The 24,525-nt window shown below is 40.5% G+C and overlaps 1 long non-coding RNA gene across 2 annotated transcripts in view; it reads right to left on the reverse strand.

The window, feature by feature from the left end:
• Positions 1–45: 45 nt before the first annotated feature.
• The window catches only part of LOC147830705 (uncharacterized), a 39,277-nt gene continuing 14,797 nt past the window's right edge, over positions 46–24,525 (reverse strand). For both annotated transcript variants that reach the window (XR_015439518.1, XR_015439598.1), the window contains exons 3-9: positions 17,850–17,942; positions 14,937–15,083; positions 14,220–14,333; positions 12,563–12,758; positions 8,316–8,410; positions 5,818–6,136; positions 46–3,573 (exon numbers count right to left, since the gene is read on the reverse strand). This is a non-coding gene — a long non-coding RNA (uncharacterized LOC147830705). The remainder of the gene's footprint in view (positions 3,574–5,817; positions 6,137–8,315; positions 8,411–12,562; positions 12,759–14,219; positions 14,334–14,936; positions 15,084–17,849; positions 17,943–24,525) is intronic.

Genomic DNA, 24,525 nt, shown 5'->3' on the forward strand with positions numbered 1-24,525 from the left:
GGATTCGACTAGCAAACTGGAGAGGTTATATGGTCTGACCATTATCTCAGGAATATATCCTCTCTATCACATCCCTGAAAAAATGGTTCTTTACCTCCTGTTTCCCTCTAGTGATAAAGATTTTACTGCCTTTCAAAGGTAGTCTACTTAATTTGTATGTATGGATTGGGTGCTGGCAGTTTAACCCAAGGCCCTCAGCACATTAGGCAAGTGTCCTACCACTAAACCACATCCTGAGCCCCTAGTTTTTGAATGTATTAAATTATTAGAAAGATAAAGTAAGTAAAAAGTCTGCCTTCCTTTAAGTTTTACACTTTGATTTTCATTTGTCATGCATGTATTTAATCCTTTATTGAAAATGTATAAAGTACCATTCATGTGCCGGGATTTAGTAGTGAATATTTATACTTTCATTCATGGAGTTTACAGTTCTTACTGTCTTATTCTCAAAAACCAAAATCTTTCTTAGTCACTTTTCTTAGGGCTAAAAACATAATACCAGGCACCCACAACTTAAAGGAGAAGAGGTTACAGTCCATGGTCAGCCTGCTGCAGGGCAGAAATGGCCAATGAGCATAGCAGAAGAAAGCTGCTTATGTCATGGTTGCCAGAAAGCAGAGTAAAACAAAGAGCCAGACCATGGACCCATGATTCAATAACCTTCTAAAAGCCTCACCTATGAGCACATGAGGCTCATTTGAGGGACATACTTGATCTAAAACATAACAAAATGCATGCAAACTTCTGCTCTTCAGGAAGCTAAGGATAAACATTTGTCAACAAGGAAGTAACTAAGATAGTTCCCAAGTCTTTTAAATATATAAATGGTAATACACAAACTCAGAGGCCTTTTATCTTTTATCTGGGTCTCTTGTTCCAAATGAATTTTTGGATTGTTTTCTCAAGATCCAGGAAGTATGCTGCAGGGATTTCAATTGGGATTGCATTGAATCTATATAGAAGTTTTGGAAGTATGGCCATTTTCTCTATGTTGATCCTTCCTACCCATGAGCAGGGATGTCTGTCCATTTTCTGATATCATCTGCAATCTCTCTTTTCAGAGTGCTATAGTTTTCAGAGAAGAGATCTTTGATTTCTTTTGTTAGGTTGATTCCTAGGTATTTCAGTTTTTTGGATGCTATTGTGAAAGGAATTGTTTGCCCTATTTCTCTCTCAGTGAGTCTGTTGTTCCTGTAGAGGAACGCTATTGATTTTTGTTCCACACAGTCTTAAATCTAATATCACACATCCTAAATCCAGCCACCTCTGAAAAGCCTCACCTATGAGCACATGAGGCTTTGGGGGCCATCTAGATGCAAAGTCATAACACCCACTATAATGGTATTGATGTTTATCTGATCTTTTATGTCCATCAGTGTTTGTTTTATGAAATTAGATACATCGTGGTTTCATGAATTGTTCCATTAACCAATACGTAATGTCATTCTTTGTCTCTGTTGATCAGAATTGGCTTAAAGTCAATTTTATCTGAAAATAGGATGGCTACTCCTGCCTGTTTTAGGGTTCCTATTGCGTGGAATATTGTTTTCCATCCTTTGTTTTTTTAGGCTATGAATTTCTTTTTGTTGTAGATGTATTTCTCTTATACATCATACCATTGGATTTTGTTTCTTGATCCATTTTGCTAATCTGTGTCCTATGACCAGTGAATTGATTCTATTCACATTGATAATTATAATTGATAGATACTGACTTATTCCCATCATTCATTTGTATTATTTACTTACTGTTCTTTTGCTTTCTTTCCCTTCTACTTAATTGCTAGCCCTACCTGATACATTCATTTGTTTGGACCTTTGGCATTGTTAGTTCATTGTCTCTTTCTAAGATATCCTAGAGTATTTGGTGGTCATGAATTTCTTTAGGTGTTCTTTATCGTGGAAGTTTTTAATCTCTCCACCAATGTTCAAAGATAATTTTGTAGGATTTATCAATCTGGGTTGGAAGTTATTTTAAGGTTTGAAACACTCCATTCCAAGCTCTCCTTGCCTTTAAGTTTTGTGTTTAGAAATCTACTGTAATTCTGATAGGTTTTTCTTTATAAGTGACTCATTGATTTTCTCTAAAAGCTTTTAAGATTCTGTTCTTGTGTTGGATTTTTGGTATTTCAATTATTACATGACGTACAGTGATGTTTTTTCTGATCAGGGATATTCAAGTTTCTATATGCCTCACTTATTTGTATGTTAAATTCTTTTCATATGTCTGGAAAGTTTTCTATTACATCTATAAACAGGTTTTTTATGACCTTTGTGCTGTCTTTTTTTTTTTTATTAATTCCAGTTACTCTTATATAAGCCTTTTTTTTGTCTTCTAGTAGCTATTGGATCCATTTTTCATGTTCTCTTTTTGTCTTTAAGGAATTGGCCATTAGTTGATCATTATAGCCCTTTTTCCTAGATCTGACTCTGTTCTCACATAGCTCGTTTCTGCTGCCCATGTTTTCAATTTTATTTTTAATCTCTTGGATTTGCATTTGGAACTTTTTTTATGCACTCTCATGTTTTCTGTGCTGGGCACTCATGTTTTGTATCTCTTTAGCGCCACTAGATTTTTATTAGTGTCTTCTCTAGATTCTCTATGATTATATGTTTCTATGATTCTATCAAATTGTTTTGTTACCTTCATTAATAGCCTTTCAGACATTTCTGCTGTGTGGCTTATGACTTCCTCCCCTCTGTGCCCTGTGGATTGGCTTTGGGAGTTTTAGGAGGCATTTTACTGCCTCATTTTCTCATTTCTATTTTTTTGTTTGCTTTCTGTTGTGGAGTTTGCAGTTTCTTTGCCCCAATGCCCAGTTCTTTGAGAATGAACTACACTGTTGTTTATGACCCCCAGGCAAGCCAGATATTGGCAAACAGAGAGAACAATTGACAGCACCAACTATAAAAGTAAAGTCAGCAACAACAATGGTGTCAAATATAAACTGGATATTAATAAACCTTAAGAAGCAACCATTAAGCACTCTTAACCAGAGCAAAGAGGTTTACAGTTTTAGTGTAGAGACTTTGGCAACCCAGATAATGACCTATAGTAAATGAGACCACTAGTTTCTGCTGGATGTAGGCAGTGGTGCAAAAGCTCAAGTAGTCCACTGGACTCAATGTCATCTCCTGCAGATCCACCCCCTCTAAAGTTTACAACCACCAAACCTGGCCTCTCACCACAGAATTACAGGCCCTGTGATCTTCCTGGCCTGAGCTTGAGCTCCTCAGGCAATCCGAAGAGATCTCTGTTTAGCTGTCACCCTTTCTAAGCCTGTCTTCCAAGGCTGTCTCTCAGGCAGTCTCTGTGGTAGGGTAACACTTCAGTCCTGGAGTGAAACGCTTCTCCTCGCTTTTGGTCTCATGCTCAGTCAGGCCAGTCTTTTGGTTGTCACCTCTGCTGCCCTGTCTGAGGAGAGCCAGCTAGAATTTGATAGTTTGGCCACTCTCCTCTCTTGCACAGGGTATACAAGGTGGCCAGTGTTGGGGCCATGGGGCCTCCTCTCCTGCAGGGTGTACAAAACAGCTCATATTGGTGGCTGCAGCAGGGTGTGGCCTCTCTCCTCTCCTGTGGGGCAAACAATCATTCCTTTTTAATAAATATAAATTTATAATAATCTGGAGAGATCTGGTCTCCATTGCACTGTGTTATGGAGCTCAATCAAATAGTGTCTTTATGATTAAATAAATCCAGGATAAGGGCCTCAATCATCACTGTCATTGCACCTCCAAATATATCATGCACTTTTTGTCCTCTTTTTTTTAATGTTATTAGTACTTGTTTGAAAGTACATAAAGTTTACATTCATTTTTGAGAGTAAGTCTATGTACTTAAGCATCTTCTTTTTATTCTTTCCCCTCCCTTCCCACCTCTCTCCCTCCAGATCTAGATCCTTTTTTTCCCACTTTATTACTATTATTATCATTATTTCATGTTTGTGACATGCAATGTTTACATTCATTGTGAGTGTTTGGTACATGTACATGATGCATCCTAAATCTTCTTACACCTGCTTCCCCATCCTTTGTCCCCTCACCCTCAGTTTCTTGGGCCCCTTCCCATTTGCAAAAGATCTATTGGTTCCTTTTATCAGTCTTTTATTTTGCTCTTTATTTGTACTTTGCATTACTCAAATGAAAAATGATACAATAGTTAAGTTCGTGTGTCTAATTTATTTCACTTAACAGTATGTCTTCTAGGTCAGCTTCTCCAGCATTTATTAGTTGATTTTTTGATGACTGCCATTCTTTCTGGTTTAAGATGAAATCTTAGTGTTGTTTAAATTATGCACTTGTTTGCTAAAGCAAACTAAACCATGACTTGCTTATTCTCTGAATAAAATTAACCCAGCGGTTTCTCTCTATACTTCAAGACAGCTTGAGCTTCTTAACATTTGAAAACATTTTAGCAAGTCCCATGTTTTCTTTAAACTCTGGCTATTTCCTTCTTTTACTGAGAGGACAGAGGCTAGGTAATAATTGTCTACATGCCCTTCTCTTGGCTTGAGGATATTTCCAAAAAGTGGATTATAAACATAGGACTTGGAGTTAGTATATTTTTTGTTTTTATTCTTATTTTCTCTCTCTTGTTTATCTGGAATGAACATATAATGATGACCCATTTGTTCAATTTATGATTTTAGCAAACTATTTTCATCTGAAGTGCTTTGTACAAATATAGCTACTGGGATTGACAGTTATAGTAAGTCCCCAATTTATGAACATTAAAATTGTGATCTTTCACAGATAGAAATGGACCTCACATTAGAAACATTTTTTGATGCAAACAAATTGCAGAAGTAGCTCATATATCTGCCAGACATTGTTACAGTTGTGTTGCTGTACACTTACTGTACAGTGCTATAGTGTACAATATTTTTTGTGTGTGTGTTTGGGTTTTATGCCTTACATTGTATATTTGTGTTGAATGTGTGTAAGATTCACTTTTTCAGACTTGTAGCTGGGCTATTCTTTTTTTGTTTTGTTTTGTTTTGTTTTTGGTACCAGGGATCAAACTCGGGTCCTTGAGCTTACACAGCAGGTGGCAAAACCACTGAGCTAAATCCCCAGCCCACTTTTTCAGACTTGTGAAAGAATCCTCTTATGAACAATATTCTCCCAGAACAGAACTCTTTCATAAATTAAGGACTTACTGTACTCATGCCTGTGAGGCTTTCAAAATCAACTGTACATGCACAATTCAACACTTCAGAATGTGAAATTATGTTTGTGAATGAAATATGTTTAGGAACAAGCAGTCTCTGAGTGTAGAGTCAAAAATCAAAGGCTGCTGGTTATGATGTTATTGCAGCTAAAATCTCAAAAGCTGGCACACTCATTACCACACAATTTGATAAAGGATTGTCAACACTTCAAGCCCAGCAGATCACTGTAGTAAGTGTATAAAGCATTTATGTGCACTTCTCCAAGTGGTCAGATGTAACAGGGAAGTGTGAGAATCTAGCATCATTCTACCACTCCTGTCTCAAAAGGCTTCTAACCAAGAATGAGAGCATCTTATTCCACTGAAATTATCAAGAAGTAGAGCCTTATTTGATAAGTCAGGCATTAAACTCAATTTTGGAAGCTATCAGAAAAATTTGTTTTGAACTACTTGAAACAATGCTTGCATCGAGACTTAACAAGCCATTGGTAGCGAGGCGTGATTATTGCAGCACTGTCCCATAATGAGTTTAGAGTTACTTTCTTTTAAATTGCTTGTGTGGTGTAGTGTATCAGTCAGTATTCACTAGAGAAACAGATATAACACAAGATACACAAATATATATATAAATTTACAAGATTAGCTTACAATGGCCATCCAGAGTGGGATGAGGAAGAGTCCAGAGGGTCTGTCTGCACCCTGGAGACTGAAGGATTTAGTTGAAGGTCTTGAGCTCACTGCAGTGTCCCATGTGAGTCCTTATCAGGAGGCTGATGGTTCTGCCCTGGAAGGCTGAAGAGTCTATGCCAGAAGGCTGAAGGATCTGTGCCAGAAGCCTAGCAGTCTGCACTGGAAGCCAGGAAATGACGTCCAAGGTGAAGGTGAAGACTGGAGCCTCTCCGAAGAAACAGAAGCTGATCCATCCTTCCTCATTTCCCCTTTATAACCATCCAGGCAATGAGCCACCCTAGGGTGTGGAATTCCTGAGCCAATTTAGTTAAGCTTCTCTTAAGCAAACTTCTCAAGTTGACACAATCAATCAACAATTACATGTGGCAAATGTTGTAATGTGCTGCTCAGATCTGCCCCGTCTTCACTTTTTCAAGACTAAATACTGCTTCCTTTCTGGAAATTCCCCCTTGGCATTAGGGAGCTACTGCACTCTATGTTTCACCCTCAGAGGGCAGCCCCTCTCTAGTCAGTGCTATGGTACGAGGACTTGACCTCTTGCCTCAAACTGAGACACTTTTGCAGGTCCAGTCCAGCCCTCAGACATGGGACTTCCTAACCTCTGTTGAGTTTTATCACAGTTCAACTTCATCTTCTATCCAGTCCTGCTTCCATACCATCCTTACAGATGTTTCTGAGTACACTCTCCAGAAAATCATCTATATTCACTCTGTCTCAGAAACCATCCCCAGGAAGCCTGACTTATAACAGTTTAAACTGCAAATCTCTAACATACTAGCACATTTAAAACTCATCTTCTTCCTAACATGATCTGTATGAGAACTAAGTGAGGGGTATACTGGCTTGTCAGGGACTAATGTATAACAGAAATGTATATGTTCTCTAAATGAATTATAATTACTAAAGTTCCAAATAGTAATGCTATACACTGAAATGTGTTCCTCCTAAAACTATGTTGAAGCCCTAATGGTGTGATTGTATTTGGAGGTGGAGCCTTTGGGAGATAATTGGGTATAGATGAGGCCATGAGGTCCAGGCCTTCATTAGTGGCATTAGTAGTAGTAGTAGTAATAGTAGTAGTAGTAGTAGTAGTAATATTTTGGGGCTTTTTTGAGATAGTGCTTCACTATGTAGCCCAAGCTAGCCTCAAACTCATGACCATCCTCCTGCCTCAGCTTCCCAAGTGCTGGGATCACAGGTGTGCACCACCACACCCCTCATTAGTGGCCTTATATGAGTACATACCACAAATCCAATCTCTCTCTCTCTGTCTCTGTCTCTGTCTCTTTCTCTCTCTCCTTCCCACTCCCCCACATGCACTGAGGAAATGCCAAGTGTACCAAGTGAGCACACTATGAGAAAGTGGCCATCTACAAGCCAGAAAATGAACCCTCACCAGAATCCAACCAAAATGGCACCCAGGTTCTTAGACTCCCAGCCTCTAGAACTATGAGGAGAAAAAATTCTGTCATCCAAGCCCTCCACCCAGTCTGTGGTATTTTGTTATACCAGTCCAAAGAGACCAAGACAAGTAATAATTCTTGAGTGCCTCATATGTGCAAAACTTAATGCCATGCCAGAGTTTGCCATGTTTTCTCACCATTGATATAGTTATTTTATTGTAATGATCCTATAGCATATATACCTGAATCAGGAAGTGGTGAGAAAATGAGAATGTAAGAGCTTATGTGAGGTCTCAGGGTTATTAGATACTAAAATGGGAGAACAGAGGCAATGTTCCCTTAGCTACTACTTTGAGATTAGACCTTTCTTGGGATGACCAAGTGATCCAGCATCACTTCCACCTCTGACCTTTCTACTGGTATTTGGGTTTTCTTTTTGGTTTCTAACTTTCACCAACACAGAACAAGAGTTGGGACAACTTTGAAGATAGATCCAGATTGGCTTAAGCCCTCACAAGAAATACAGCCATTATGGCCACCCAATTTTGGACTTTCTGCCTCCAGAACTGTGGGCTACATAAATCTCTTTTTTTTTGTACTCTCCATTGTTCTGTTGTAGCACCAGAAAATGGACTAAGATAGGAGGCCAAAAGATCATTCAGAGGCTCTCTCTAAATCATTAAGTTTCCCAGGCTGAGCTTGAACTTGTGATCTTCCTGCCTCAGCCTCCCAGGGCCCTGGGATTACAGGCCTGCACCATGTGCTTCTGCATAGTGTTTATGTCACCCCTTATTATCTATAGGTTTCAAATATATTTCAACAAAAAACATAAGAATTCCTGCAAATCAGTAAGAAAAAAATTAGAAAATTGGACCAAAAAATGAGCAGAAGAGAAAACCCAAGTCCAATAAACACATGAAAAAATGATTTTCAGCCTCTTTGGTAAAGGAAATAAAAATTCAATGATAATGAGATACAACTTCTTATTCACAGACTGACAAAATTTAAAACCTGCCAATAACTTGTGGATCGTGCAGAACAACTGTAACTTACCTTTTCTGCTTGTAAGAAAGTAAATTGGGGGGCCAGGGATTTAGCTCAGTGTTTTCACCGCCTGCTGCACAAGCGCAAGAACCGGAGTCCAATCCCTGGTACCAAAAAAAAAAAAACAAGAAAGAAAAGAAAGTAAATTGGCAGAGTAGCTAATAAATTTACTAAGTATACCTTTGGGGGTTTACGAGGGCCAATATACATGGCCCTGTTTTCCTAACTCAAATTCTAAACCAGCTGAGGGCAACTAAGTTAGGGAAATAGTGGTCAAAAGACAATGTTTAAAACCAGAATATTGAGATGGTACTATGGTTGAATTTGACCAGTAATTAGTATAGCCCAGATAAACATAGTGAGATGATCTTATCTACAAGGATACAACTTAGCTATCACTTAGATTTTATGTCTCCTCGTTTTGAGGAGAAAATAAAAATGGCTTTGTTTGTAAGAAGGTAGAAATAGAGCCAAACATGGTGGCACACCTGTAATCCCAGCTCTCAGGAGGCTGAGCCAAGAGGATTACCATAAATTCAAGGCTAGCCTGGGCCAAATAGTGATAGGTCTCCCACTACCTCAGCAATTATGTATAGTAGCTGCCCTCTTCCTATCGTGCCTTGCCCCCTCCCCTGTGTGACGTCATGCCAAGATGGTTACTCCCACCAAAGAACAAACCCTTCTTCCCAGCATGCCCCTGTTCCCACCTAGAGAGTAACCTAATACTCACTCACCTCCTACCACTTAGTGACGTCCATTCCCTAGTCACTACCTCACTTAACCCCACCTCAGCCCCTACAAACCCCACCCCAGTCTCTATAAAAGACTCTCCCTGCCCCGGCCATATGGCTTTTGTCTCTCCTTTGTTCAGAGACAGCCTGGCAGATCTGTTCCCCTAATAAAGGCTTGTTGTGGCCTGGTCTGGTCTTGGTTTTTGGCCTTTGACCTGACACATAGTAAGTTCAGGGTGGGCTTTGAGCTCTACAAACCACATTTCTTCTATGCCAACCAAATCCCTTTGAGGCTCTGACAATAGGGGGCCTTAGAAGAGAATTCAAGGACAGAGACGGCTATACGCTCCTTTCTTTCTTTTTCCTGTTAGCTGCTTATGCTGTCAGTGTCACCCAACATTGCTTTTTCCTCATCCCAGAGCAGCAGTGCCAAGTAGCAGTTGAATCCAGTTTCTAACACTCTCAGCAGCCCCATGAGGCTCTATCCAAGACTCTAGCTTCCATGAGTGTTCATCCTCAAGATCAGCTCCTTGGGGCCCTTTTCCTACACAAGTTTTAGTAATTCCAGCTTCTTCACTTTGTCCCTTCAGACTTGGGAGTGGAAGCTGCTTCCTGCTAGTTCTGTCTCCAGAATAACTAAGGTTTCTTTTAGCTCTTTCAGTCACCATTTTAACAATTCTTTATACTCAATAATTCTTTTTTTTTTTTTTTTTTTGGTACTGGGTATCGAACTCAGGTCCTTGCACTTGCCCAGCAGGTGGCGAAACCACTGAGCTAAATCCCCGGCCCTCAATTAATAATCCTTTACATTAAGTTCTATGAAAATAAGTATGATGGTTTCTGAGTCCTATTAGACTGTGATGGATTCAAATGAGAATCAAAATATCAGATGCTTTACTTTGAAACTTCTAGATTAACGTGGAAAATTGAACAATGCATCAAATTCTGTGTCCTCCAGAAACACCATTAAAAAGCACCCAGTGGATTTGAAAAAACAAACATGGTTAGGGCAACAGGAAGTGAGATGATGTCAACACATTTTAGAAGCCAGAAAACAGATCTATCTAGCAGAACAGGGAGAGCCAAATCCCAAATTGACAGTGAGTAAGACTGAGAATCAACACAATTTACACCACAAAACTCAGAAAAAGCACAGGTTTAACAAGACCTGGTGCCACCACAACTAGAGGTAAAAGAGGAGAAGGCATAAAAATAACAGTAAATGCTGTTAGTGAGGCAGTTAGGCCTCCAGATTCTTTTCCTCAGTCCATGACATTCCCTCACCCTATCAGAAATCTGTATGTACCCATATGGTGGTGTGTGCCTGTAATCCCAGTACTCAGATGGCTGAGGCAGAAATGTAGTAAGACCTTGTCTCAAAATAAGCAAAAAAAAATTGCTGCAGATGTATTTGGGAGCTCCCTGGGTTCAATCCTCAGTACTGCAGGTGAGGAAGAAAAGGAGGAAGAGGGGGAAGAAGAGAAGGAAAAGGAGAAGGAGGAAAAGGAGAAGGGGACAAAGATGAAATGCAGAGGGTTATAGTCAAGAAAGGAGTTGAATACAATAGTCTCTACTGGGTGATAGCAGGCCCCTGTGAGGACAGAAATACTATGCCCAAACAAGAGTATGAAGTGACCAAGTACATAATGAATCACGAGTACAGAGACTTCCAACCCTCTTTCCCATTCAAGCCCAGTGCACTGATAGAAATAACCTAACCTTTCAGATGAGAGATTAGAAGGTCCTTCCCTGAAAGTCAGATAACTGACAAATATCCCTTCAAGGCACTTGGAAACTCAGAGTCAAGAGACTCCTCATAAAATCAAGACCATAATCCAGTCAGCTTTCTGGTTTCCCTGACCAGAGTAAAATCACTCTTGATCAGGCAAGGGTTATGAGATATTTGGGAAAGTCTCCTACACAGAAATAGAGGTGTTTAGGGATTTTGTTTTGTTTTTTCTTGTTTTTGGCATTGTTGTTTATAGTCCAGAGATCTTGAAAAACAAAACCAAACAAAACACCTATTTTGCCATGGACTCAGGGAATGGGTTGCAGCAGCTGAGGTTTTTTCCCACTGGTTCTCTCAGTATGCTGGGGCCTAGGGAGTGGCAGGCTGGTGCTGCAGTTGCACCCTGGTACCTTTCTCTTTGGCTTCCTTGTTTTTCTGATCATGTTCCTCCATGCCATTCAGGAAGCTGTCTCAGCTCCTGGAGTGCTTGATATATGCATATACACACATCAGTTCTGTTGACAAGAATCTTCCCCTCAATTTGCTTATTTACAACACCAACAGCATGCTGGGTAACTTTTTAGACTTCCAGGTTTGCCATGGTAACATTTCTGGGGTGCTCCTTTCTGAACACTACCCATTCCTGTGGAGGCTACATCCCTTTCCTTATAGAATCACATGTGTGTGGCCAAAGGAACAACTCTATGTTTTCTAAAGTGCCAAGAAAACATATATTGGTGCCTCTCATCTTTCCTTTTGTGTTCAACTTTTGGCTGAATTACTGGGAGATGGTGGTTCAGACCATAAAGCAACACAAATTTTTAATTAAATTAACTTTATGACTCAGACTATGCAGGGAAAAGAAAATTCAACAAAATTATTGTGTATATTATCATCAGAAACAGGAGATACAGTATTATGTTCAATTTTTTGTAAGAAACATTCTGAAAATGTTTAAAACAAAACTCTTACAAATATAAAACTTGCCAAAGGAGTTTCAAAACTCAATAGAGTTTGGGGTTTCCTCACACAATTAATTAAACATGTAATACCATATGGCCCAGCAATTCTGATTCTAGGTGTATCTCAACAGGACTGAAAACATATTTACAGAAAAAATTGCAAATGAACACTGATAATAGTAGCATTATTTTTTTCAGTACCAGGGATCAAACTCAAGACCTTGCGTTTGCAAGACAGGAGGACCACCACTGAGCTAAATCATCGGCCCAATAGTAGCATTATTTACAATAATCAAAAAGTAGAAACAAAAAAAATGTTCATTAATTCATCAAAGAATAAACAAAATGTGGAATAGCCCCACAATGGAATATTATTCAACTATAAAAAGGAATAAAGTATTATTACATGCTAGAACATAGATGATCTTAGATACATCCATTTAAATGAAAGAAGCCAGATACAGAAGGCCACATATAGCATGATTTCATTTATATGAAATGTCCAGAACAGGCAAATCAATAGAAACAGAAAATAGGTTAGTGGCTGTCAAGGAACAGAGGCAAGGGGAAATTTGGACTAACTGCTAATAGATACAGATTTGTTTCCAGGGTGATGGTATTTGGTATTGGTGGTACTGTTGCACAACACAGTAAGAGTACTAAAAACTACTCGTAAATTTTATGATATGTGAAGCATATCTCAATTTTAAAATATTATTTAAATAAAACAGACAGAAATTCTAGTTCTATATCTAAACCATAACATTCCACTTCTGGCCCCCAAAAGACCATCGCAATGTCATTATACACATGTATTTAGGGCCAGGGATTTACCTCAGTGGTTTCGTCGCCTGCTACACAAGCGCAAGGACCCAAGTTCGATCCCTGGTACCAAAAAAAAAAAACCAAAAAACAAATGTATTTAGCCCATCACTAAGTCTCTCCAAAGTCTTAACAGTTCCAGTATTTCTGAAAAATCCAAGTCTGAAGTCTCCTCTGAGTCTCCAGGCAAATTCTTAGCTGTGAGCCCCTGTAAAATCAAAAAAAAAGTTAAACATTTCTAACATATAATGGCACAGTATAAACATTTCTACTCCACCAGGGAGGAATAGGGGATAAAAGGGAATGGGATCAAAACAAGACAAAAACACAGCAGTGCAAACATTAAATTTTGTAGCTCCATGTCCAACATGCAGGGCAAGTTGTGACAAGATGTTACCTCCAAAGGCCTCAGGTAACTCCTCCTCTATGGCATTACTGGCTTCAGGCCTCAGGGTTTCCCTCTTGGCATGCCCATGGTCATTGTTTACAGTCTTCCTCAGCAGATGTGGTTCCACATTCCTGATGTCTCCAACTTCCTGGAGTCTCCACTGCATTTCTGGCTTCACTCTCACAGGTTCATAAACTGCCCTCTCAGGGTTACACTGCCTGGGCTTACAGGCCTCCATCAGAAGTCTGGCTGGAAACCTTGAATTTCTAACTCTTGCATTCTGCATACCGATAAAACCAGCACCACATGGATGATGCCAAAGTCTGCTGCCAGGTGGGTCATGGATTATGGCGACAGAGGCCTCTGAGTACCTGGATGGCTGAGCACTATAAACTGAAACTTGAGGAACCAATTCCTTAGGCAGTTATTCTTGTTGAACTTTTTTTTTTTTTTTTGATACTGGGGATCAAACTCGGGTCCTTGCACTTTCGAGGCTGGTGGCGAAACCACTGAGCTAAATCCCCAGCCCAGGCAGGCATCCTTGAGGAGGAACCCTGTGGCTCTGTTCTCAAAGCAGTCTTTCACTTTTGCACCCTTGAGCCTGGGGTGGGGGTGGGGGGGTCTTGCTGATTCCTGAGATCTCCTCAAAGTATCTTTCCCATTGTTCTGATGCAATATATATGGCTTCTTTTTAATGCTAGTCTTTTCAACAATCAGCTTCCTCAGGGCCCAACTTTGCAGGCATTTCCTGTCTGGTGAAATTTTAAACTTTTTGAAGTGGGCTTTTTGCAGCTGATTTTCAATATATACCACACCCTCAACACTGGGCTGTCTTAAAGTTTCTCTATCAGATTAAGTCGTCCATTTCCCTTATCTCAGTCTCCCCTGCAAAGTTTCAGAACATGAACAAAATTAAGACAATTTTTTTTCCAGAGTGCAACACACATGGCCACTAGGCCAAATGCCAGTGGAGTCCTTTTTCTCAATTGAAACCTCCTGACCCTGGTCTTTACCATATCTCTACGAGCCTTTGGGTCTTCTGAGCTCTGACAAGAATCTCCAATCAAGCTCTGCTTACAGGATTCTAGGGCTTTTCTAGCTGGCATCTCCAAATTTTTCCAAACTCCTCCTGCAAACTAGTTTCAAAGGCTTCTGCACCATGTATATTCACAGCAACAAGCCCATTCTTGGTACCAAACTCTGTCTTAATCACTTTCTCATCACTGAAACACAATACCTGAGAAACACAACTTAAAGAAGGAAAGGTTTATTTTAACTCACAGTTAAAATCCCTGGTAGGCTGGCTCCAAGGCAGGAACAGCATGGTGGAAGGGTCTGGGTAAAGGAACACTGCTCACATCATGGCAGCCAGGAAGCAAAGAATGAAGACAGGAGCTGGAGAAGGAGATATACACTTCCAGATCACTCCTCCAATGACCCACCTTTAACCAGGCCCCACATCCTACCAGTAAATCAGCTATAGTGCTGCCATGATTCATCTTCCAAAACCCCCACCTCAGAATACATGAGGCTTTTGTGGGATATTCCAGATCCAAACCTCAACAGATATTCTCTCCAGGTTCTAGTAACTTCTTTCTCTCATTTATTCTTTAGACCTACCATAAATATTTCTCAGGTTCTGTCTCACCTCTTATGAGTTTTTATTTATTCCAGTATATCAGTTAATAATTGCAATACTAGTTCTGCATAAAAATGACTTTTTTCTCATATATCTATAGGGCAGCTAGAGCTTTGGCACTGAGCTGAGTTGGACATCTTTACTTCATGCTTTAACAGCTAGATCAGGTATGCTTCCTGCTCTAGGCCTATGGGTGGTTGAAGCAAGTTTTCCCGTGCCTTTAATCCTCTGTCTCTGAACCAGGGCATACTTCCCTCATGGCAGTGGCAGAGGCACATACTTGACACAATTTGACAAAATCATCAAAACAAAGACTACTTTATAATGGTGTTGAATATCTTTTGTAACTTATTGAATACCTGTATCCAAAAAGAGTTGGCAACACAGTATGTTGCAGAGTGTCAGTTGTTGACCCACATGATCATGATGGTGTGGCCAACTGGGAACTGTGGTTCACTGTAGCTGCCTCCATATCAAAAGAGAGTATTGTATCACACATCACTAGCCTGGGAAAAGATGAAAATTAAAATTTCAAAGAGTAATTTTTACTGACTGCGTATCACTGTTACACCATCATAAATTGAAAAGATATAGGTCAAATTATCATACATCAGGGAATGTCTACATGCATATTGGTCAGCTTTCCTATTGCTGGGATAAAATACCTGATGTCAGCAATAAAAGGAGAAGGAGTTCATTTCATCTCATAATTTTAGAGGTTTCAGTTCATAGTAAGCTAGCATCAAGGCAGAAACATTATGGTGGAAGGGTGTGGCAGCAGAAAGCTGCTCACCTCATGGCCTCTGAGAAGTAGAGAACAGGGGAAGAGCTGGAGAAGATGGGGCCAGGAATCAGACATAGTCTCCAAGGTCACAAACTCATGACCCACTTTCCCCAACTAGGCCCCATCTCCTAATAGCCCATTCAGCTATGAACTCAGCAATGGGTTAACCCATTAAAGTTAGTACCTGCAAAATCCAGTCTTTCTCCAGGAATCTCTTAATCTAGTCAAGTTGACAATAAAGATTAACTGGCACAACGTGTGATTTCTCTTAAAGTTTAAGGTTGGGACTGACTTGTATTCACTTTCCTCCACATACCATTGGCCAAAATAAGTCATATGGTCAAGCCCAAGGCCACAAGGCCAGGAAACATACTTCACATATAATGCAGGCATGAAAGGGTATGGATACAGACAGTGAAAAAGAGTTGAAGTCAGTTATTCAATCTGCCTCCCATCTTTATAAATATCTCCTTTATTAAATCCACCTCAATTACCTCCATTTGAGTTGCCATATGTTGTCTTCCAGGCTGCAGATAGATATAGAGATAGGTACCAGGAGGGGCCCAAGAAAATAGATCCCAAAAATAGTATTTTGATATTGTATTGCTCTCATATATTTAAGATGCATACAACTAATGCCCTACCAGCAAATGGAATACTAATAATCTATGACATTCAATGGTATAACAGTGACTAAAGTTATCATTGATGGTGGCAAGAAATAAATTCAGGTGGCGGGCAATAGAAATAAAGTGACTATGGTACTTAGTCACCATGGTGACACTAGTGATTATAAAGATTGTATAGTCAGCTGACTGCCTTTGATGGCTCTAAAGACAGTAAACAGGGAAAAGAACATATTGAATGCCTTGATTACCCAACTCAGAATTGGATGAGAAATCAGAAAGTCCAAACTGATATGGATTTGGATAAAGTCTAGAAAATGATTTCAATGATTGCAGAGTTAAAAACCCAGACACTCAAATCCTTCAGCCTCAGTCTCTTACAATAATAAGCTGATGCTGGAGATTTAGCTCAGTGTTTCCGGCGCTTGCCTCACAAACACAAGGTCAGGAGTTCGATCCCCAATACCAAAAAAAAAAAAAAAACCCATACAATAATAACCTGAGTGCACTGATAGGACAGTAGTGGGACTCACAGATACTGGATGAAGACTGTTGTGCAGACATGGATGAGACTAAGAATTTGAATGCTAAAATCTTCCTAAACCTCTGGGGGGTAGTTTATGACCACATTGCCATTTCCACTTACAAAAATCTTTCAATGACTGCACCTTCGCAGAGCAATGGGATTGCCTCAGGACGCACTTTCACTTCCCCTCACCACTTCCAGACCCACAAGGAGAATTAAATACCAGCATAGTCCAGACTGTAAAGTACATGACCCAGACATAGAGGAGATGCCAAAAGAGCAGCAAGTCTTTATTAACATATCAGCTGGAATCTGAGTATGTATTTAAATGAATTCTAAGGTGGTTAAACTAAGAGTATAGGTTAAGACTTGATTACTTTAATTTATTGAAATGGAGGCACAATGGGGAGTTAAGATTTGATGGCATGGTCCAAACCCTCAGGAAGTGGTATGAACAGCTAAGTTGGTCTATCTCAATAATAAGCTGCAGTTAGCAAAGCTGCTCTCTCATGTAAAAGAGGAAGAAGTCTAAATAAATGCCAAAAAAGATAAGAATGCTAAAATGGCCCCCCATCTCCACTGACCCCACCAAGAATGGATGCAAGCTTTCCCCAGGGAGCCTGCTGTTGGACTGTACCTCATGCCAGGAAACATTGTCCAGGACCCCACTTCCCTGGGGAGATTTTTTGACCACCACTAGCAAGGAAGGATATGATAAGAGGTCAGTGGACATAACTCCTTTAGAACAAAGGAAATTACCTTTTGATATCCATGCACTGGTTCAGTATTTAAAAACTCATGGATTTGACAAAGCACAAGCAGAAACAATTATATCAGCCTTAACCACTTTATCAAATGTCAGCCGGGATACTATCTATAAGATGATTACTCAAGTGCAACAGGAAATAACAGTTCAATAATGCTAATGGCTCATTTGGATTCTATCAGGAAAGACGTGGTCACGTGGGACTGCCTAACTCCATAATCATAAAAGCTCCACTCAAGACCCAACATAGCGACTGATTGTGAGTTAATGGTTAAAATGTGCTTGTTAGTTCTGGGACACTAGATAAAATCTGTAACAAACATAGAGTTCCTAAGTGAATTACCCATCTCCTTGTTTGTCCGAAACCGATGTCCCGGACACAGCTATCTATAAGACAATCTGCAAACATCTTTTGACCATCAACATTTTTTTCTCTTTTCTGTAAATTCTGCTTGCTAACTTCCCCTGCAAACCCCTATAAAAACAGCCTCGGACTCTAAGCCAGTTGCCTCTCTAAGCTACTTTGCTTTGGGAGTGCCGTCTGGCCAGACTAATAAAGGTCTGTTTTACTTTCCAACTTGTCCGGTGTGTTCCTCCCTGGGTGTTCTTCGCTGCAGTCAGCTCCTCGGAGCGTTTGGTAAGGCCCTCGGTCTTACAGTCACCCTAGAAAAAAGTGAATTTGCAAATCTGAGAGCAGAGAATGAGAAAATGAAAATTGAATTAGATCAAGTTAAACAACAACTGATACATGAAACCAGCCAAATCAGAACAAATAAATTGGACATCAATCTAGAAAGGAGCAGAGAGTAACATATATGTTTACAGATCAAGAAAAGCAATTTATGAAGCAACCACAGAATTTACCAGAAAGGATACTCAAACCAAAAGTGTTATTTCAGAGACCAAAAATAAAATTGACACTGAGAGCAGGACATGGTTTCATGTGCCTGTAATCCCAGCACTTGGGAGGTTTAGGAGGATGGCCGCTAGTTCGAGGCCAGCCTGAGGTACATACTGAGTTCAGGGCCAGCTTGAACTACAAAAGGGGACCCCTCTCAAAAAAAAAAAAAGAAAAACAAACCAAAAAAAAGATACTAAAATTACTTCCTTACAAACACCGATGGAGGCCTAGGGATTTAGCTCAGTGGTTCCGACGCCTGCCTCGAAAGCGCAAGGTCCCGAGTTCAATCCCCAGTACCAAAAAAAAAGCTGAGTCACTTAATAAAACCTGAAAAACACTGATGGAGATCCATGGTGGGCGGCTCGAGCAGCTGCCCCGGAGGAGCTTGGAGCGCGCCAGTCGGTTTCGAGTGCGCGGACCCGTGCGGGGGTGCCCCGCACGAAGCACGCAAGAGTGGCGGTGGGGCCCGGCCTGGTGGGAAGGGCCAAGGCTCTCAAGGCTTCTGTTCTGTCACCGCGGACGCCTCCCCTTCCCCAGCCCAAGGCCAATGGGTGGGGGTGAGGCTAAGGCAGAGAGAGCCAGATGTCCTGGTCACTAGCTCGTTTTTCGCGCGTGACACGTGGTTACAAATCCTTCCCTTAGGAATTAGCAATATGCACCAGGAAAATGCTTCTAGAGGAAAAACAATTGAGATCCACATACAGATATCTTCATATCGAATTCCAGAACTGAAAGAGAAGTTGGAGGTCTGTAAGGAACAGGGAAAGGGGACGTTACTAGAACCTGTGCAGTAAGTCCTAGTCTCCCGTGAGCCAAGGCAGCACAACGCAAATTAACTTATTATACAGGAAAGGTAGAAAAAATGAGACTTGGAGAAGCTGAGCTTCGGGCCTGATCACTGCTGCTCTGGGCAGCAAAGACAAAGAGCCCTAGCTTGCAGCACTTTTTATTCAGTACCTCGGGAGAAACAAATGTAACAAACGAAATGCGGAGAGTTCCGTACCTCGCATTGGGATAAACAAGGTGTAACAAATGACTGGGGGGCAGCAGAAATCCAAGAACAATGAGGAACTATGCAGATGAAGATTTGGTTCCTCCCTGGGGTCTCCGCAGGTGTGGTCTTGCCCTGGAGCATCACAGCATCACGGGATCATTGACGTCTCAGTTGTGACCAGAGACCAAAATGGAATTAGGTCTCAGAATGCCATAGCTGGCCTGTAGGCGGAAAAACTAGGCCTAATCAAATGATTTTCCCCTAAAATTATAGCATTGCTCCCGACAGAGGTCTTCATCCATTCATCTACTTCACATATCCTAACAGAGAAAATGAAGCCCTCTTCTGAAATGAAAGTTATTTTGCTCAGGACCACATTTCATTTCTGCACAAGGGACAGTTGAAACAGGCAGAACAGGAAAGAGGACAAAAAAGAAATGAAGTGATAGGAAGAGAAATGGAAAGTTACAGCACAAGAAGAACATCCATCAGTAAGAGAACAATATAGGTTTAGTTACAGATAATGAAAGGGCCAAGAGCCACCCTCAGTCACAGGAGAGTAGACATAGATACAGGTCCTGCAAGCGGCATTCACAAAAGCTGAAACAGGAGGAAAAGGATGGGACACACAGGGAAAAGTGGAATGAGGCATACAAAAAGAAAGAAAATAACAGTTTTTCACGGGACAGTATCCCTTTTAGGCTAGCACCAAGAAAAGCCATATTGCATGTAAAGAAACATGGCACAGCCAGGTATAGTGGTGCAAGCTTGTAATCCCAGCTACTTAGGACTCTGAGGCAAGAGGATCACAAGTTCAGCCAGGCATGGTGGCACATGCCTGTAATCCTAGCCTTTGGGAGACTAGGAGGATCCCTGAGAGTGTAAGGCCAGCCTGAACTACATAACCAGACCCTGTCTCAAAAACACAAAACAAATAAGCAGAAAGTAAAACTTAAGTTTGAGGCCAGCCGGACAATTTAGTGAGACTATCACAACAGTCTCCACTCCCACATTAAACCGGGAGGGGGAAGGAGGTATGGTGATGCACCCCTGTAATCCTGGCACTCAGAAGGCTGAGGCAGGAGGATCACCTCAAATTTGATGGCAGCATGGGCTACATAGTGAGTTCAAGGCCAGCCTAAACTACATAGTAAGTCCCTGTCTCAAAAAAAAAAAAAAACCAACCAAATTCTATACATACATACAAACATAAAAACAATTCCTCCACCTGCCTCACAGTATGTCTGGGAGAACTAGGTGAGAATATTTTTTAAAATACGTATTAGAGCTGGGAATTTAGCTCAGTGGCACCGTGCCTGCCTTGCAAGTGCAGCGTCCTGAGTTTAATCCCCGGTACCAAAAAAAAAAAAACACATATTAAACTACATGCTGCACCAAAAAAAAAAAAAAGAAAGAAAACACTGATGGAATCTAACAAACTTGAAACAATTCATTATCTTGCAGCCTCAGTGTTTACTTGCCTGGCAATAGCTTTGTGATTTTATAGATTCTGGAAGTATTATTAATGCTGCTACCACTGTTGCTAATGACTTCTTAGAACACTACACCTAGACAGATTTTCTTTCAACACTGTTAGTTGCTGAAGAAATTTATTACAAGATTATTAAAGTATATATGAACCAGACAAGTGTTTCAAGTATTTCAACTTGATTTTATGTGTCTTTATTTTATGTTGAAAAGCTGTCAACCAAAACCTGATTTATTTGCTATGAAAGAGCATTCTCTCCCTAATATGATAGTTCATAGAAATGGAACCAGAATTTCCTTGTGTTTGAACAACTTTATAAATAAAATTTTGTTGATATGTGCTGAAAAAAAAAAAAAGAATGCTAGAATGGATCTATTATATGAATCTTAACCAATAGCTCCCTAGTCATATCCCTATGAGAGGTCCAGAGGATACAGTAAAAAATAAATTGAGCTGGCTGTGGTGCTGCACATCTGAAATCCCAGCACTCAGTAGGCTAAAACAGGAGGATCACCTCTAGTTCAAAGCCAGTGTGGGCTACATAGTGACTTCAAGACAAGCCTGAACTACATAGCAAGACCTTGTGTCAAAGAAAGAAGAAAGAAAGAAAGAAACTGAAGCCAGACATGGTGCTGCACACCTGTAATCTCAGCATTCCAGGAAGCCAAGACAGGAGGACGGCAAGTTTGAGTCTAGCCTGTGCAACTTAGCAAAACTCTGCCTCAAAAACTTTTAAAACTACCAAAAAGCTAGAAATGTAGCTCAGGGAGAAGGCCCTGAGCTCAATCCCTAGTATCATGAAAGAAATGAAGAAAGGAAATTGAAATGGCCCTAATTATAAAACCTGAAAAAGCTGGATGTGGTGGCACACACCTATAATTCCAGCTTTTAGGAGGCTGAGACAGGAGGATTGCCATCAGTTTGAGGCCAGCCTGAACTGCGTAGCAAGACCCTATCTCAAAAAATAAAATAAAATATATCATATCAAAATTTTTTTAAAACCTGAATCACCTCCTTGATTCACTAATCATCAGTCAGGTGAAAGACAGAGTTTTGGTCTAAGTCTTGTAGGATCATGAATCCATTTTGTGGTTCTCAGTCTCATGAATCCATTTTGTGGTTCTCAATCTCCAAAGGTATATTTGGAATAGAAATAGTAACCGGTTCCCTGACTCACAGAATGAGGTCTACTATGGTTAGAAGAAAGTACGGTTAGAAGAAATAGAAGACCCTAGAACTGCCTACCTAAACCCACTCTCCCTTGCCAAGCTAGTAACCCAAAAGCAAACTGATCACTCTAGAGAAACTGCAAAGTTAGTGACTTGACAGAAGCAGAAGTGTGGATCTAGCATCCAGGAAGGCGGCAGAGTGGTGGGCAGCAAAGAAACAGTCTCTACAAGATTTGGTGTCCAAACACTGGAATATAGCAAATGTGAGGAAGAGAAGAAGGAGGGAAGTGGGTCCCAGGGACCCAGGAAGGATCTGAATTGAGAATTGAAGCCCATGGGGACACTAATGAGAGAGATTTCAACAAAGAAGGATGTGACAGGCAGCGCTTTCTCCCTGAGCCCAGACTCAGTGCATGGGAGGTGCAGCTCAAACTGGCAGACATACTGTGACTACTGGGACCCCAGAGCCCTCCATAGAGAAATGCACCAGTGAAACAGAGCAGTGGATAGAGCAAACCGCAGTGGCTGCTAAGTTATTCAGGTTCAAATGTCCCCCAGGAAAGGGCAATTGGATGGCAGCCATCTTGGAGAGGGGCCAAGTGAGCTCAGAACTCAGAGCAGCTGCTGGCTCCGTCTAGCAACTCCCAGTGTCAAGGTGAGGCAGAACCAAATTCAAGTCAGCAGGATATCAAGGAGTTCAAACAAACAAACAGGAGGCACACAGAGTATTGCAGGCTTAGCAAATCCGATTCCAGCCTCACAGCCAGAAACCAACCTAAACTTCAGTGGAACTAAAGGTGTAGGCTTGCTGGGATTATCCACTGCCCTCCCATAAAGCCACAACTGGCTTGCTGGGATTAATCAACTCAAATCTGGACTCTGTGCACACTGTCTACCAATTACATCAGAGACATGCTTTGAAGTGGACATTTTTTTTCTTATTTTCTTCTTTTTCTCTTTCATGTTTTGGTTTTGGTTTTTCTTGATTGTTTGTCTTGTCTTTATATAAGGGTGAACACAGTTTCTAGTTTTTCAGTTGTTGTTCTGTCCTTTTATTATTGTTCTGTCTTCTTTTTATTTCTTCCTTCTTGCTTTCCCTCCTGTCTTTTCATCAGTTTCCCAAAGTTTGTGTGATCTTCCCATGTCCTCCAGCCTTGCTTTTCTTCTCTTCCTATTCATCTATTTCTCTATTTTTCTCCCTAACCTCTTTTAAATTATCTCCCCTGTGGGTAAAATTGCCATATTGAGGGCTTACACTATATACAATTTTCTGGTTCATTTTAGATTTGTTATATAACCACAAATGTAGTTCATATGGTTAAAGGTGGCAAATTGTTTCTTTCTTTTTTTTTTTTTTTTTTTTGGTACCAGGGATCAAACTTGGGTCCTTGCGCTTGCACAGCAGGTGGTGAAACCACTGAGCTAAATCCCTGGCCCATAAGGTGGCAAATTAATAATTGCTAGAATGTGTCATTTTCTAGACTGTTTGATGCTATTGTTATTGCTTTAGCCAAGGTGAAATAACTCTCTAATTAGTTCTTCTTCCTGGTATCCCAAGACTAAAATTGCCTAAGTGTCGTAAAAAATACTATAGGCCAATGCCAAAGAACCAGGGGCTGGGTTGAGCAGGCAGAAATTTCTCATCCCCAATAAATTAAAAAGGTAGGATCTTGCAACAGACTCAAAACCCAAAAGCCAGCTACACCTGGAGGATATCTCTGAGAAGTAGTCATTTCCTAAGGGTTCTAAATACTAGCAATAAAGCTACTCACCATAAGCAATTTACAAGCGGGCCAGGGATTTAGCTCAGTGGTTTCACGGCCTGCTGCGCCAGTGCAAGGACCCAAGTTTGATCCCCGGTATCAGAAAAAAAAAAAAGAAAAGAAAGAAATTTACAAGTATCAACCCAGGAATTAAACTTAAAAAATAGAAAGTGAGAAGACATTTAAGCTAGATGCAACTCCAGACTTCCAGCTCACCAAAGACGAACCTAGGGGGCAATGAGGTAGAACAATCTGAAACCCACCCATATGGACTTTCTCAATTGGTAACAGCAGAAGTAACAATGCAGATGAATCAGGTTCTAAAAAAAAATCAAGTCAGAAACAATTTCTCAGATAACTACAGAGATGGTGACCATAATGAAAGACATGCTTAGTGGCTCTAGAGCAGATATAGATTTTTTTTAAAGTAGAGGAGCTTAGGAAAATGATGGAGACCATGAACACCTAACATAGGAAAGGAATGGAATCCAAACAGATATCCAGAAGATTAAAAATTCCATTGAAAGTATATGAAGCAGAATGAGCCAATGTGAAGACAGAAGACAGGATTGTGAATCAAGAAGTAAGATCCAACAATGTTCTTCATAGAAAACATGCATTTAATTCAAAAGGAAATTCATAGACTGAAAGTCAAAGGATGGAAATCAATGCTTCATGTGACAGGAACCTGGAAAAAAGCAGGGGTACCTATTCTATTCACAGACAAAGTGGATTTCAAGCCAAGACTGATTGAGAGAAACAAAGAAGGTCACTACATTCTTGCAAAGGGAACAATCCCAGAGGAAGAGATAATAATAATAAATATATATGCACCAAATAGCAGTGCATCCAACTATATAAACAAATATTAATAGACATAAAAAATCAAATAAGCAGGCCGGGGATTTAGCTCAGTGGTTCTGCCACCTG

Source organism: Heterocephalus glaber, unplaced genomic scaffold (genome assembly GCF_053883595.1).
Source record: "Heterocephalus glaber isolate CG9 unplaced genomic scaffold, H.glaber_assembly_v1.0 deba00000006, whole genome shotgun sequence".
NCBI classification, from domain to species: Eukaryota; Metazoa; Chordata; class Mammalia; order Rodentia; family Bathyergidae; genus Heterocephalus; species Heterocephalus glaber.